This window comes from Gopherus evgoodei, chromosome 24, assembly GCF_007399415.2.
Source record: "Gopherus evgoodei ecotype Sinaloan lineage chromosome 24, rGopEvg1_v1.p, whole genome shotgun sequence".
Classification (NCBI taxonomy): Eukaryota; Metazoa; Chordata; order Testudines; family Testudinidae; genus Gopherus; species Gopherus evgoodei.
In genome coordinates, this window is record NC_044345.1 from 2,399,709 (window position 1) to 2,415,398 (window position 15,690).

Consider the following 15,690-nt stretch of genomic DNA (forward strand, 5'->3'; position numbering starts at 1 on the left):
AAATCCAAACGTTTCATTTGGAAAATGTTCACATGAAATGTTTCAACTTTTTCAGTGATTTTTTTTTACGCCTCCCACCCTCCAACTGAAAAGATTTGGTGAAATCAGCATGAGTTTTGGTCTGCCTGAATCTGCATTTTCACTGGAGGGAAATGTCAAAATGTTTTGTCTAGCTCTAGTCCTGGTTACCCTATAGGGTGACCAGAGGTCCCAATTTTATAGGGACAGTCTCGATTTTTGGGTCTTTTTCTTATATAGGCTCCTATTACCCCCCACCCCCATCCCAATTTTTCACATTTACTGTCTGGTCACCCTATAACCCTAGAAGGGGAGCGTAAGTCCATGGGTCTGAGCAAGGGACTGGTTGCACTTCTGGATTCTGCAGCCTTGTGGTTTCAGCAAAAGTCTTCTAAATAGTCCTGCAACTCTAGAAGAGGGGAAAGGCTGTTCACATTGGTTCATCTAAGTCTGTGGTTCCTACAGTGACTTCAGCTTTACCTACCCCATTTCAGGATATGTAGGAAGGGAATCCTTTTACTTCCTAATTGCTAGCAGTTCTCAGTTTCTCTGCTGCTCAATATCCAGTAGATGGCATCAGCGAATAGCAAATTGCTTTGATCCTTTTCTTGTCGGAGGCTTTTTATGTTTTTTGTTTTGCCTCCTTCAGGCCTTGGAATAGGATAGGAGACATTTCACTGGAGGAACAAGACTACTTATTGCCTGACAGGGAAACATATCTCTGATTCCAAAGGCAGATGACCATACGCTTTCTAATTCAGGAGGAAGGATAAATGGTAACAGGCAGTTTTCCCTACTTGAGCTTCAGTTTTCTGCACACAGCAAATTATTCCTTAGATAGTATTTGACTTATAGTGTCAGCCCCTGACCCCTCATTCTGGTAACGAATTTCTTGTAGCCAGACAGCAAGATGGGAATTCTAAGCAATGCACATCATGAGAGGTTCTTGTCTAAGGCGTTAACGATAGTGTGAAGACTTTGTTCAGCATTGGAGCTTAGACGATGTGGATGACAGCCTCAGGTTATCTGAGATCCTTTGGTCAAGGTGCCTCACACTTTGAACCATGTATGTTTGTCTCCCGAGACAAACATACAAGCCTGGAAAAAATGATGCCTGGACTCCTAGTTGTTATGGAAAGGACGGTTGCTTCCGGCTTATGTGGGCAGAGAGAGAATGGCAGCAACATTACCAACACATATTGGAAGGACACAAGGTGGGTGAGGTAATATCTTTTATTGGACCAACTTCTGCTGTGAAAGAGACAAGTTTTCACGCTCCACAGGTCTGGGAAAGGTACGAAGAGTGTCTTTTATGCCCAAATAAATTTGTTAGTCTCTAAAGTGCCACAAGTACTCCTTGTTCTTTCTAGAGCTCAAGGTATTACCTCACCCACCTTCTTTCTCTCATATTTGGGGACCAGCACAGCTACACCACCACCACAAACAACATCTGTTCTAGGCACATTTGAATTATTTCATCCTTCTTCTCGCTCTTGGTCTTTTTCAGACACCAAGGAACCTTTTGCCCGTCCCCTCCCCATGAGACACTGCTCATCTACAAAGCCTTCATTGCTGACCTTTCCTAGTTAGTGACAAAGGCTCCTCAAAATGCTTCAATATTGTATCCATGCATCCTAAACTGCAAACAGGAGAAAAGTTTTGCTTCCATTGTTGTACATAGGGGCTGATCTCCCTGGTTTCATGGAACTAGTTAAAACAGGATCCTCAGCTAGTGTAAATCAGCGCAGCTCCATTGAATCTGGCCCATAATGTTTGAAAAGGTTTTTTTATATGTAAAAAAGAGAAACATACAGCTACTGTGTAATGAAAGTCAAATAGACTCAAATTCTCAGGCTATCAATCATGCCATTACTAGAGGAGAGACATGAGAGAGCCCAACATGCACTTTTTAAGGTGACTATTCAGGACGAGGGTGACTAATTCCAGTAACAAACTATTACTGCATGTGTAAACCGTTAATGAGTGTTGGTGAAGTGCTGTGAAATCCATAGTTCTGAAGAAATGTGACTGTTGTTTCTCTTGTTTTGTATGCAGATAAACCAGGTGTGTTGAGGAGAAGAATGAGTAGCAGAGATAGAAATAGTATCCGGGGCTCCTGACTCCTTATGCCATGGACTAACCACTGGTTGCAAGCCCTATTTAGCTGCCTTAAATACCGGAATTAGACTCACTCAGGGGGTAGGTTTTTTTGTTTGGCTGGTTTTTTGTGAGCTTTTGCATTAGTCATATTTGATCTAAGCCTAAATAATGACTAATGTTGTTGTCTACTCTACCTTTGCCTTCTTTATACATGATGATAGTAATTCTCCAAAGAAAGACAAATGTGTACATTTTCTATTTGGTGGTGGTTGTTGTAGAATCATAAATCTCAGTCTATCATTCAATAGCAAAATCTTTGATAAGACACTTCAGGTTGCTCAAGCGTTAATTCCCATCACAAATCTGAAATGGAGGGAAATTTGGAGCTATGGGGGAAGCCAACTGCATGCCATGCTCCACACACCTGAAATTATTCAGTGTCAGTGGGACACTGTGACCCTCCATGGAGAAGTGTTTGCACCATGAGGGGAGACTAGTGGGAAGTGAACTCTGTCACAGGAGGTAAGAACAATGGTCTCAGAGCTACCAGGGAGTTAGTTCTCAAAAAGAGCCATGATTTCAAGAGAAAATGCACATTGGTAGATTGCACAAGGCTTTATTCCACAGGAATCCAGGCCTGTAATGCAGCTTCTGTAAATGTGTTATTCATTCCTGTATCTCGAAGGGGAGTGAGAAGTCGGTGCGTGCCCTGGGCAATCCAGACATAATGATGTGTTCAGTATCCTTGAGCACCGGTGGACTGGAATGGATTTATTCCACTTTGTTTGGCAGGGTTATAAACTTTCCTGCCTCAGGGCATTAGCCAATAATGGAGATTAGGTCTGAGTAATTAATGGAAAAGAGTCAGAACCTTCTCCTATGGGTAGGTTATCCCACAACTGCCTTCTGCAGGGTTTCTTGTGCCTTTCTCTGAAGCAGCTGTTGTTGGCTATTGTTTTGCTGGGAGTCTACTACAGGCCACCTAATCAGGCGGAAGAGGTGGATGAGGCTTTCTTCAAACAACTAACAAAATCATCCAAGATTTGGTGGTGATGGGGGACTTCAACTATCCAGATATATGTTGGGAAAATAACACCGCGGGGCACAGACTATCCAATAAGTTCCTGGACTGCATTGCAGACAACTTTTTATTTCAGAAAATTGATAAAGCTACTAGGGGGGAAGCTGTTCTAGACTTGATTTTAACCAACAGGGAGGAACTTGTTGATAATTTAAAAGTAGAAGGAAGCTTGGGTGAAAGTGATCATGAAATCATAGAATTTGCAATTCTAAGGAAGGGTAGAAAGGAGTACAGCAGAATAGAGACAATGGATTTCAGGAAGGCGGATTTTGGTAAGCTCAGAGAGCTGATAGGCAAGGTCCCATGGGAATTAAAACTGAGGGGAAAAACAACTGAGGAAAGTTGGCAGTTTTTCAAAGGGATGCTATTAAGGGCCCAGAAGCAAGTTATTCCGATGGTTAGGAAAGATAGAAAATGTGGCAAAAGACCACCTTGGCTTACCCTTGAGATCTTGCGTGACCTACAAAATAAAAAGGCGGCATATAAAAAATGCAAACTAGGTCAGATCACGAAGGATGAATATAGGCAAATAACACAGGAATGCAGAGGCAAGATTAGAAAAGCAAAGGCACAAAATGAACTCAACTAGCTATGGGAATAAAGGGAAACAAGAAGACTTTTATCAATACATTAGAAGCAAGAGGAAGACTAAGGACAGGGTAGGCCCACTGCTCAGTGAGGAGGGGGTAACAGTAACGGGAGACTTGGAAATGGCAGAGATGCTTAATGACTTCTTTGTTTCGGTCTTCACTGAGAAGTCTGAAGGAATGTCTAGTATAGTGAATGCTTACGGGAAGAGGGTAGGTTTAGAAGAGAAAATAAGGAAAGAGCAAGTAAAAAAGCACTTAGAAAAGTTAGATGCCTGCAAGTCACCAGGGCCTGATGAAATGCATCCTAGAATACTCAAGGAGTTAATAGAGGAGGTATCTGAGCCTCTAGCTATTATCTTTGGGAAATCATGGGAGACGGGGGAGATTCCAGAAGACTGGAAGAGGGCAAATATAGTGCCCATCTATAAAAAGGGAAATAAAAACAACCCAGGAAACTACAGACCAGTTAGTTTAACTTCTGTGCCAGGGAAGATAATGGAGCAGGTAATCAAAGAAATCATCTGCAAGCACTTGGAAGGTGGTAAGGTGATAGGGAATAGCCAGCATGGATTTGTAAAGAACAAATCATGTCAAACTAATCTGATAACGTTCTTTGATAGGATAACGAGCCTTGTGGATAAGGGAGAAGCGGTGGATGTGATATACCTAGACTTTAGTAAGGCATTTGATACAGTTTCGCATGATATTCTTATAGATAAGCTAGGAAAGTACAATTTAGATGGGGCTACTATAAGGTGGGTGCATAACTGGCTGGATAACCGTACTCAGAGAGTAGTTGTTAATGGCTCCCAATCCTGCTGGAAAGGTATAACAAGTGGGGTTCCGCAGGGGTCTGTTTTGGGACCGGTTCTGTTCAATATCTTCATCAACGATTTAGATGTTGGCATAGAAAGTACGCTTATTAAGTTTGCGGACGATACCAAACTGGGAGGGATTGCAACTGCTCTGGAGGACAGGGTCAAAATTCAAAATGATCTGGACAAATTGGAGAAATGGTCTGAGGTAAACAGGATGAAGTTCAATAAAGATAAATGCAAAGTGCTCCACTTAGGAAGGAACAATCAGTTTCACACATACAGAATGGGAAGAGACTGTCTAGGAAGGAGTATGGCAGAAAGAGATCTAGGGGTCATAGTGGACCACAAGCTTAATATGAGTGAACAGTGTGATACTGTTGCAAAAAAAGCAAACATGATTCTGGGATGCATTAACAGGTGTGTTGTAAACAAGACACGAGAAGTCATTCTTCCGCTTTACTCTGCGCTGGTTAGGCCTCAACTGGAGTATTGTGTCCAGTTCTGGGCACCGCATTTCAAGAAAGATGTGGAGAAATTGGAGAGGGTCCAGAGAAGAGCAACAAGAATGATTAAAGGTCTTGAGAACATGACCTATGAAGGAAGGCTGAAGGAATTGGATTTATTTAGTTTGGAAAAGAGAAGACTGAGAGGGGACCTGATATCAGTTTTCAGGTATCTAAAAGGGTGTCATCAGGAGGAGGGAGAAAACTTTTTCACCTTAGCCTCCAATGATAGAACAAGAAGCAATGGGCTTAAACTGCAGCAAGGGAGATTTAGGTTGGACATTAGGAAAAAGTTCCTAACTGTCAGGGTAGTTAAACACTGGAATAGATTGCCTAGGGAAGTTGTGGAATCTCCATCGCTGGAGATATTTAAGAGTAGGTTAGATAAATGTCTATTAGGGATGGTTTAGACAGTATTTGGTCCTGCCATGAGGGCAGGGGACTGGACTCGATGACCTCTCGAGGTCCCTTCCAGTCCTAGAGTCTATGAGTCTATGAGTCTATTGTCAGAGGCATGATACTGGACTAGACAGGTCATTGGTAGGATCAAAATTGAAATTCCTGTGTTTGTGTTGCAAAATATGGGGGAATCATAAGGGTTCTGTATTAGCAGGCAGAGGTATCTTTTCTTTAAACCAAATTTATGGCTGGAGAGTTATAACTTGTCTCGCCAGCAAGACATGAGGGGGTTTCCAGGAAGGGGCAACAGAGTCTGAGGAAGCCATCCAAAAGGCCTGGAGTGTGGAATCTGTGAGTTTTAATCTCAGTTCTGCCAAGGCCTCACTGTGTGAACTTGAGGAAATCACTTCCTGCCTCTGTGTCTCAGTTTCCCTATCTGTGGAATGTGAACAGAAGCAGTTACTGGTGTCACAGAGGAGTTGCGAGGAGGAATGAGTCAAGATTTATGCTGCAATTTGAACATCTAAATAAGAATGTGTTCTATATATACCTGAAATTCTTCCTTTACCTCCTATGGAAGGTACAAAGCATAGCATTAGATCAGGCTGGAACGATGAACTCGCTAGGCTTGCTATAAAATTTCTGAGCCTTACTAGGGAATATTTTTAAGTATGGGAAACTGGGTGTCAGTCACAGGTGTGTTATAACTCACACTCACCCATGAATGACCAGTAAGAAAAGAAGCATCTCCTGCTTTGGTATATAAAGAAATGGGACTTCTTTAGTTTTCTCAAAGCTGAATGTTTATCAATGCTCCGTTTTTCTTTTCATAATGGGTTTGAGATGCACCATTGAAAAGGCCCCATAATAATCAAGGATGTGGTTGGTTGCTAGAAGAGCTGGTCTCAGGTTGTTAGCTCAGTACCTCTTACCCTTCCTCCCAGTTCTCCCAGACATCCCTCTCCTTGCTGTCCAGAGCACCAACCTCCCAGTCACACACCATCCCATCTCTCGCACTGCCCAGAAATCTCTCTGTCTTGGATTCCTGAAACAGCCCTTGATTGGCATCCTTGCCCTCTGGAGCTCCTGTCCCTGATGCACCAACTCCACTCCCTTTCAGTGACTCTTGTAAATTGCCTAAGGAATTTTTATGAAAGCACAAGCGAGGCCACGGTTTAATGGAAAATAACCCCCTGAGGGCTATAAATCAAGACCTGATTCAGAGAGCCATATGAGTGGTGTGTTTGCAGCATCCGCCATGAATGAATTTTTCCATTCATAAACACACCAGGATAAAGAATAAGAAGAGCATTCACTTAATTTAGATTTATTGGAACCTCAAATCTCTATTTATTATTTGTATTAATATAGCAACTACGATCCCTTGTCCTTGACCCCATGGTGTTAGGGGCTGTACAAGCACAGAACAAGACGATGGTCTCTGCCACACGGAGTTTACCATTTAAGTATAGGAGAGAGACAACAGATGGGTACAGAGGTGGGAGTACAAGGAAACAAGGAGACAATACTGGTTGGTGGAATCGGTCTTGATCACCGCACACCAGCAGCCTAACCACGCAGCTAAAATATTTTAGTCCCATTTAACATTGCTCTGGATCTTGAAAAAACATACATCAATGCCAGCTGAGGGCAAAGTGGCTGTAGAGGATCTGATCTGATAGAATCTTATATTCACTTGAGAATCCAGAGTGACTTCTGCTTGTCTGGCCTCTTTGGGCCGCTAGAGGGCCTGGCAGGACCGGGACAGAAGAATGAAATTGAAAGTTGGTATGGAGGCGTGTCAGCAGTTAAGGTTCAGAACAGCATTCCTAAGTCACTTGAGGGGTGAGGGCAAAGTTTCCTCTCATTAATAGTGGAATGGCTTTGACAATGAACGTATTTGACTTGTGCAAATTTCAGCGGCAATCAGGGCCAGATGTAGACAGGTGCTTAACTTGAGCTATGTGGTTGGTCTTACTGAAATCAAAGGGCAGCTCATATATGGTTCACCTTAACCATGCATAAGTCTCTTTTGAGAATAGACTTTACTGAATCGTGTATAACAAGAGCGAACACTGAGTAAAGAGCACGTGCACCATGTTATTGGCTAGATCTCTTCATCTCTAAGCTTAATGTATATTATCACATTCTTATCTGAAGACTTGGCAAAACCTAGTTCTGAAATCGGCCGAGAATGGAGCTATCAAAAGACTTTCAAAAGCAGGGGAAAATTTACTGTTTCGGACTTCTTAAACTGTTCCTGCAGACGTAACCTTGGTGGCTGATGTAAGTTCATATTCTTAGTTTATACCCAAAATAATAGAGAGGCATTGTGCTTTGGTGGAAATAGAGCATTCACTCACCTCTGCCCTGAGTAAAGCAGCTGCAGCACAGCTAGGGAAGCCAAGCATTCTCCTTTTGCCCTGCCTTTAATGTTTTAAATTTATTCCAGCCTCTAATAGCCACAGCATATAATATTTGAGCACAGACTTTATTCTAAACACTCAATGTCTAAGATTTACTACAATTGTAACTTTCCTAATGGAAACTGGAAGAATTCTGGAAGAACATGACAGGAAAAGTCCATTGAAACAGACCATATTAGAGGATGGATGGTTGGGTTATCACTATGAAGAGACAAAGAATCTCTCTCCCATGAATGTTTAAGGATAAGAGCTTTAGTGTTTACATTAGCTTTACTACCTAGTGCTGACCAACTTCCAGTATAAAACCACATGGTTTTTGACTGAAGTAAAGTTGTAATTCCTTCCAAAAGGCCCTTTGATGATCCAACTTTTTCTTATTTAACAATTTTTATAATTCCTTCTAAAAGTAACTAATATCCTAATGGAATCTGGTGGCCCACTATTTCTAACAGCTCTTGCCACATTCTGGAAACAGCTTCTTAGGACTGAAACAATTCATATCTTACCAGACTCTCTTATCTTTCACAGGATTAAGCTATCCCTTCTCACTAGTTAAATCATCCTGTAACTTTTCACCAATGTCAGTTAATACTATATAGACTTGTAATGCATCCATATAATCCCTGTAGTCTGTTCTTCTAAACTAACAGGTCATTAGAAGTACGTTTCTGTTTAATTTTAACTAAGAGGTTCCATTTAATTCACTTTAAATTGACAACTTCAAATTCAGGGTTGGAATACTCTGCCTGAGATGGTTCCCCCGAATAGGAGAGACACATACACTTGAAGGGGCGAAATAGTAAAAACAGGGCTACCTTAAAATTAGTACTGTTCAATACTCTCAGGCAGCTCCCTCTGTTTGAGGTCAGTGTGAAATGGCATTCCACATTATCACATCCTTCACCAACAGCTCCAACCCAAATCTATTTCAAATTACAGAATTCATGCAATGCAAGGTTTTTCTTACCTTTCCCATAGATTGTGTAGGGGAAATGAAAGGAAAAACTCTTTGTCTTATGATAGATAACTTCCCCAGAGCGGGGCGCTATAGTATGATAGTATGCCTATGTACAGGGTATTGTGTAGGAATGTCCAGAACTCTGCTTTCAATAGGCAAACGTGAAGAGGAAGCCTCCGTGTTGCAATGTTTTCTTTTTTGATACTTGAACCCTGAAAACCTTTTCCCGAGTTTGTGGAAAGATTAAGAATTTCTGTGTCCCCAGGACCCAGTCAAGCATGAAAATCTCTCCAAAGTACAAAGTTAGTGAATGGGTCCTTTTCCATACGGGAGTCGATATTACCCAGAGAGGAGAGCCTGATGGGGGTTAAGGAAACCAATTTATCTGGGAAGCTAAAGACCTGGTGTTGACTTGAGAGGAGTAACATTAAATTGAATGGGAACATAAAGGGCCAGCTTTTCGCACACTTAGCACCCTCTTCTCAAAGCCTAGAGGCCAAAATCTCTCATCCTTAGCTAGAAAAGCTTCTTGAAGGAAAACCAGATAAAATGGAGATAAATCATTCCTACATTCCATATCCTGAGACTTGCTTTTGCGACAAGCAATGGTCTACGAGAGAACCTTGATCAAAATTGATCAGATCCAACTAGTCATTCTTCATCCTTCTGCACTGAAAGACTGTCCTGGTAAACACTGCCACTCACTTCCTAATAAGGCCTATTTCTCCAACATTATAACGCTGTATCCTTTGGTTAGCTCAAGGATCTTGGGCAATTGGGTATAATATGAGGCCATTGGCTTTCATCATACCAACAGCAGATAGGCTGACAGGATATGCTTGAATACCCTGGCCATTCATTTTATTCCCGGGGGGGCAGCAAATGTTCCCTACAATTAGAGAAATGTAGATTGTTTATCTTTAAGCTTTTCTATCAGGAGAGCGTTCTTACCCTAGATTTCCTTAACAACCCTCAGCAGACCAGTCCTTAAATTCCACCTACATTGACTCTTGCTGTCGTGCCTTAGGAAGCCTCTTTCTCTTCAGAATTTATTTGTAGGTAGAAACAAATGCACCACTTACTTCGATAACACATGTAATTGCAGGGCTGCAGTCAGAATCGCGATTCCCCTTTTTCCCGAGAAGCATTGTTAAAAACCAGGACCACGTCCCTGTTAAGCTTCTGATTTCTTACACTTGAATCTGAAGCCCATGGAATTAAAATGTGCTGAGAGGTCAGAGTACCTTGTGGGGAGGACACCAGGCTCCCTCTCAGCTCAGGGTGTAGGAGACAATTGGAGGAAACGGTCAAGTTCTCACATTGCTCATTTGGAACAAACCAGGCTCCTTTTGTTGGGTATTTAACTGTTGCTGACAAGGTCGAGCTGTTCCCAATGAGAAGGGATTCTGAACACCCGACTGGCGTTACTTGGTACTAGCAGGGGAACTGCAGGGTAACATCTCTCCTGATTAACAGCCTCTTGCCGGACCTGATTCTCTTTTGACCATGAGCTTGTAAGTAGTGAGCAGGCACTGAGTCCCTTTGCAGGAGTGAATTGTTATTCAGAAGGCCAGATTCATGAAGTATTTAGGCACTCAACTAACAGGAATGCAGCAGAAGGGAAACCAGAGAATTTATAACATGTTGCAGAATCCCTTTAATGCTAATATGATAGGAATACATAGGAACAGACAGAATGCAGAGTAGGAAATACATTTCCAGGATGTCAAGAAGAATGACAACATATCAGCTGCTCCCAGGTGATGCAATTCCCATCAGATGTTCTTCTCTCTTTGGCACAGCTGCAGAGTTTGACAATCAAGTCCTGTTTGCAGCCATTTTCAGTTAAGTGTTTTATCCCAGCCCTGGTCTAATTCGACTAAGCACAATATCAGCAGAGGAATAACCTCTTTCTCTGTTGTACATCTTCTGTAGCAGTGGTGGAACTGGAAACAATTGATCCATGTTCACGGAAAGGCTAGAAAACATAGGTCCCAATTCTCATTGACATTTATGGCCCTCGACATTACTCTGTCAGAAGCCTTCAAATGAGTGTAAATATAATTTGCATGAACCCAGAAGCCCCTGCTGCATTGACACTGTCAGAGCGGCCTGAAGGGGCCATCACGAAACTGAGATTTGGGCCTTCAGATAGCTAGAGAAAAACAGAGAGTATCAGAAACATTAGAGGAAACTGTCCTAAAGTGTCCCCTGGCAAATCCAAATTTGGTGCAGATTTCCTGAGGTGCTGAGAACTCACAGCTCCCATGGGAGTTGTGGGCACTCAGCATTTCCAAAAGCCATTGTCCATGAGCTCAGCCATGAATCTGTATCATGCTTTTCATTTCCTGGTTGTTCCTTGTCCCATGGCTATTCCTCCTCAGCTAAACATGGATACTGGTATCGTGGGACACAGGGGTAGGGGTAGGGGTAGAGGTAGGGGTAGCAGCAGTGTTTGGGATATGGGTAGCAGGGTTTGGGATAGGGATAGCAGCCGGGATAGGGATAGGGGTACCAGCACTTGAATGGCTTTTTGCACCAGAATGGTGGGTAGTATCCACAATCGCCTCCATAATCGCTTGAGCCCCCATAACCCCACGGTTTGTAGCACCAAGGTTTACAAATCTGATGGTGTGGTTTGCAGCACCGAGGTTTACAAATCTGATGGTGTGGTTTGCAGCACCAAGGTTTACAAATCTGATGGTGTGGTTTGCAGCACCGAGGTTTACAAATCTGATGGTGTGGTTTGCAGCACCGAGGTTTACAAATCTGATGGTGTGGTTTGCAGCACCAAGGTTTACAAATCTGATGGTGTGGTTTGCAGCACCAAGGTTTACAAATCTGATGGTTTGGTTTGCAGCACCAAGGTTTACAAATCTGATGGTTTGGTTTGCAGCACCAAGGTTTACCAATCTTTTGGTGGTGGAACAACATCTCTGTACATTGGACGTAAACCTGGAACACACAGAAAGGAAAAGAGTCAACATAATGCCTTAGAGCCAGTGGAATAAACGGGCCAAAGCTCAGTTCCTATTGACATGGAGGCCAGGTGGAAAGAGAGCGAGCAGGGAAATGATGACCTAGTCCCTCAGTTCCTGGCTCCATTTTGCCTCCCATGGTGTCATCCTCCTAGTGGTTTTGCTCCACTCTCTCTTCGCCTCCCTCTTAATCAGTCCCTTTGATCCCTTCTCGATACCTTTGTCTTAAAAACACTGAGTGGAAGAAGGAAATATATGCCAGAGACTGTTTCTGTCAGGCAGGTGTGGGATTTGTATTGCACTTAGAAGGTCTTTGTTCAAAGCATGGCTGGGACAAATGTGTTCCGGTTAGTTTCCTGTAATGATTTCACTTCAGCATGCAGAGCACTTCTCTCCAGAATCAGAATGTGACACTTTGGCTTGTAAAGCTTATGAGTCAGCAATACTTGACCATGCATGAATGGAAAATATTCTTCGTCAATACAAAACGCTAAGGACCAGATCTTGAACCGGCGGAAATCCCCACTGTTTAACAGAGCTGAATGGTGCTAAGCTAACTTACAGCAGCTTGGGATCTGCATCTCACACTGCTAGTGAGCACATAAGAACACAGGAATTGCCTTACGGCCAGAGCAGAGATCCACCCAGTGTAGCAATCTGCCTGAGATGTTGTTGAGCACTAACTGCTGCAGAATAGATTGGAAGAACACAGAGGTGGTCTGTTGTTCAATAAACTGGGGTTAGGGGTTCTTCCTAACACCCCTTAGTTAAAAGTGGTTGATGAGTTTTTTCAAAGCTGCCTAAGGGATTTGAATGCCTATTTCATAGTGAATTTAAACAGAATTTGTGTCCCAAATGCCTATGTACCTCTGAAAAAAATTGCCACCTTGACTTCTGTACCATGAATCCACAAATGCCTGGAACTTTATAATCACATTTTTTAAATGGAGCACCCGTAACATAGACAGTAATCGGAGTGTATGTGCAAAATTAAGCCCGGAGTTAAAATGATTATTCAACCTACATCTTGATAGTTATAGAGAGATTCAGTCAAATCGCATCAGAGGGGTAGCCGTGTTAGTCTGGATCTGTAAAAGTAGCAAAGAATCCTATGGCACCTTATAGACTAACAGACGTTTTGGAGCATGAGCTTTCGTGGGTGAATACCCACTTCGTCAGATGCATGTAGTGGAAATTTCCAGGGGCAGGTATATATATGCAGGCAAGCTAGAGATAATGAGGTAGTTCAATCAGGGAGTATGAGGCCCTGTTCTAGCAGTTGAGGTGTGAAAACCAAGGGAGGAGAAACTGGTTCTGTAATTGGCAAGCCATTCACAGTCTTTGTTTAATCCTGAGCTGATGGTGTCAAATTTGCAGATGAACTGAAGCTCAGCAGTTTGTCTTTGAAGTCTGGTCCTGAAGGATGGCCACCTTAAGGTCTGCTATAGTGTGGCCAGGGAGGCTGAAGTGTTCTCCTACAGATTTTTGTATATTGCCATTCCTAATATCTGATTTGTGTCCGTTTATCCTTTTCCGTAGCGACTGTCCAGTCAAATCGTGGTTACCCAGTTCACTGAGGATAAGTCAAGAGAAGCGATTAAAGAAACCCGAGTCATGAGCACTTTGATATAGTTTCTTAGATTGCCTGGAGAATTGAGACACCCTTTTGCTTGAGGTCTTAATTAGAAAAAAATATTTTGCTGCAGTTGTCACTCCTTCAATTAATACAATTGGTTTCTTCAGTCTTCAGGATTATTGAGTCATGTACCTCACATGGGATGGCATGCATTGTAAAAGTTTTATTGAACAAATTCATTCCTGATATCAATCCAGTGACCCCATAAGAGTTATTGCAGGAATGAACTTGCTGTTAAGAACTGTATCTGTTGCACAATCTGTTGTCCTACAGAGGATTCCAGTTTGGTCTTATAAAGCTACATTGACATGTGTTGGTATTTCCTGGGGGCCAAGGGCAGTCTCCCCTATGGAATTTCCTAGGAGGAACGGAGCATTTAGGCTCTATGGTTTGAAATTTCAGTAGGTCAGAAGGACAGTGTAAGGCCTATGAACTGCGTTAGTCACACAGGCTTTCAAAAGAGATCTTAACAGGCACCAGAGATTTGCACAGGCATTTGTGCTGACCCTCTGCTTAGGGGTGAGTTTCCCCTTAGGTTAATTAGAAATTCAATTAGTTGTGGCACAAGAGCTGTGGGATCAGGGTAATCATCATGGGAGAAACTCACTGTGCCTCCTGTTGCAGGGCTGCTCTTGGTTTGAGGTGAGGGTTGGTAGTGGGTGAAAACAAGTTATGTTTTATAAAGGCTTTGAGATAACTCTTGGGATGTTTCTGGCATCAGTAAGATGATCTCCATCCGACAACAGCCAACACAAGCTTGCAGCACGCTTGTCTACTATGATGAGAATATTTTTTTAAGTGTACCAGAGTCTCCAGGAAGGTTTCCTGTAACCAGGCAAGGCTGAGAAGCCTTGCTGTGATTCGAAGGCTCAGAACACCTTCGAAGGTTATGGGGCCGTGCAGATCTCTGCCGGTCAATCTCTGAGGAATGTGTATAATGAAAGGAAATGCAAAGCTTCAAATTCTGAAGGGAAAATCACAATATTATTAGGGACAAAGTGTCCTGTGGAACTTTACAGACTGACAGACGTATTGGAGAATAAGCTTTCGTGGGTGAATACCCACTTTGTGAGACGCATCTGACAAAGTGGGTATTCACCCACGAAAGCTTATGCTCCAATACATCTGATAGTCTATTAAGTGCCACAGGACTCTGTTGCTTTTTACAGATCCAGACTAACACAGCTACCTTTCTGAATCTGATCAGGGGAATGACAGGAATGATTTAGATATTAATTCCTTGTAAAGTGACTCTGTTACTCAATAACAGGGTGTCTTCCAGCAACAAACTATTATCATCATAACAGAATATTTTAGACATCAAAAGCCTTAATGAGTGTTTGTGAAGAGGGTTGATACCCAGAGTGCCAAGGAAGTGGAACATCCATCACTAGTGCTACCATCCCTGTTTTATATGTGGATAAACAAAGGCACATTGAGAATAAGGTCTTACAGGAAGTAAGCTGCAGAGACAGAAGTAGACACTTTAGTCCTGACAACATGTGCCATGTACTTCCCACTGATCCTGAACCCTGTCAGACCCTTCACTTTGTTGGATTCTAAACAAATGACTGTTAAGAGAGTAATTCATAGAGAGATTCAAACATGGTTTTTTTGTTTTGACAAGTTTCTAGCAGTGACCGTATGTGTCTCATCACAAACTTTGATATTTGAGTTCTAAAATGAAGTTTTTGATCTACACCATCGATGACCAACTGTACTTATCATTCCTTTGCTGAATTATTATCTCTATGGATAAGGAAGGCCAACTTAAAGTGAAACACTACACTATATAGGTGAGGTTTGTTTTTGCTTAGATCAGAAGATTCATCTAGAAGCTCCCCAAACATAACAAGGAAATGACTGAGTTTCTCTAACAATTACAGTCATGTAAATTGCATGTTAAGAAGCCCAAACCACTAAAAGTTATGAAGAAGACACTTTACTAATGTTATCTTGCAATGCAGACTAATAGTGCGCAACCCTGGGAGTAGTATGTGGCACAAATTGTCAGGACATTTGGGTTTTATTTCTTTCTCTTCAGCTGACTTATTTTGTGACCTCCCACTCAATTTCCCGTTTATTTGCATCTAAAATGAGGATAACAACCTCCTACAGTATGTTCTGAGCTCATAACTCAGGATATAAAACCACTTCATAAACACTCATTAAAGTTCTAGATA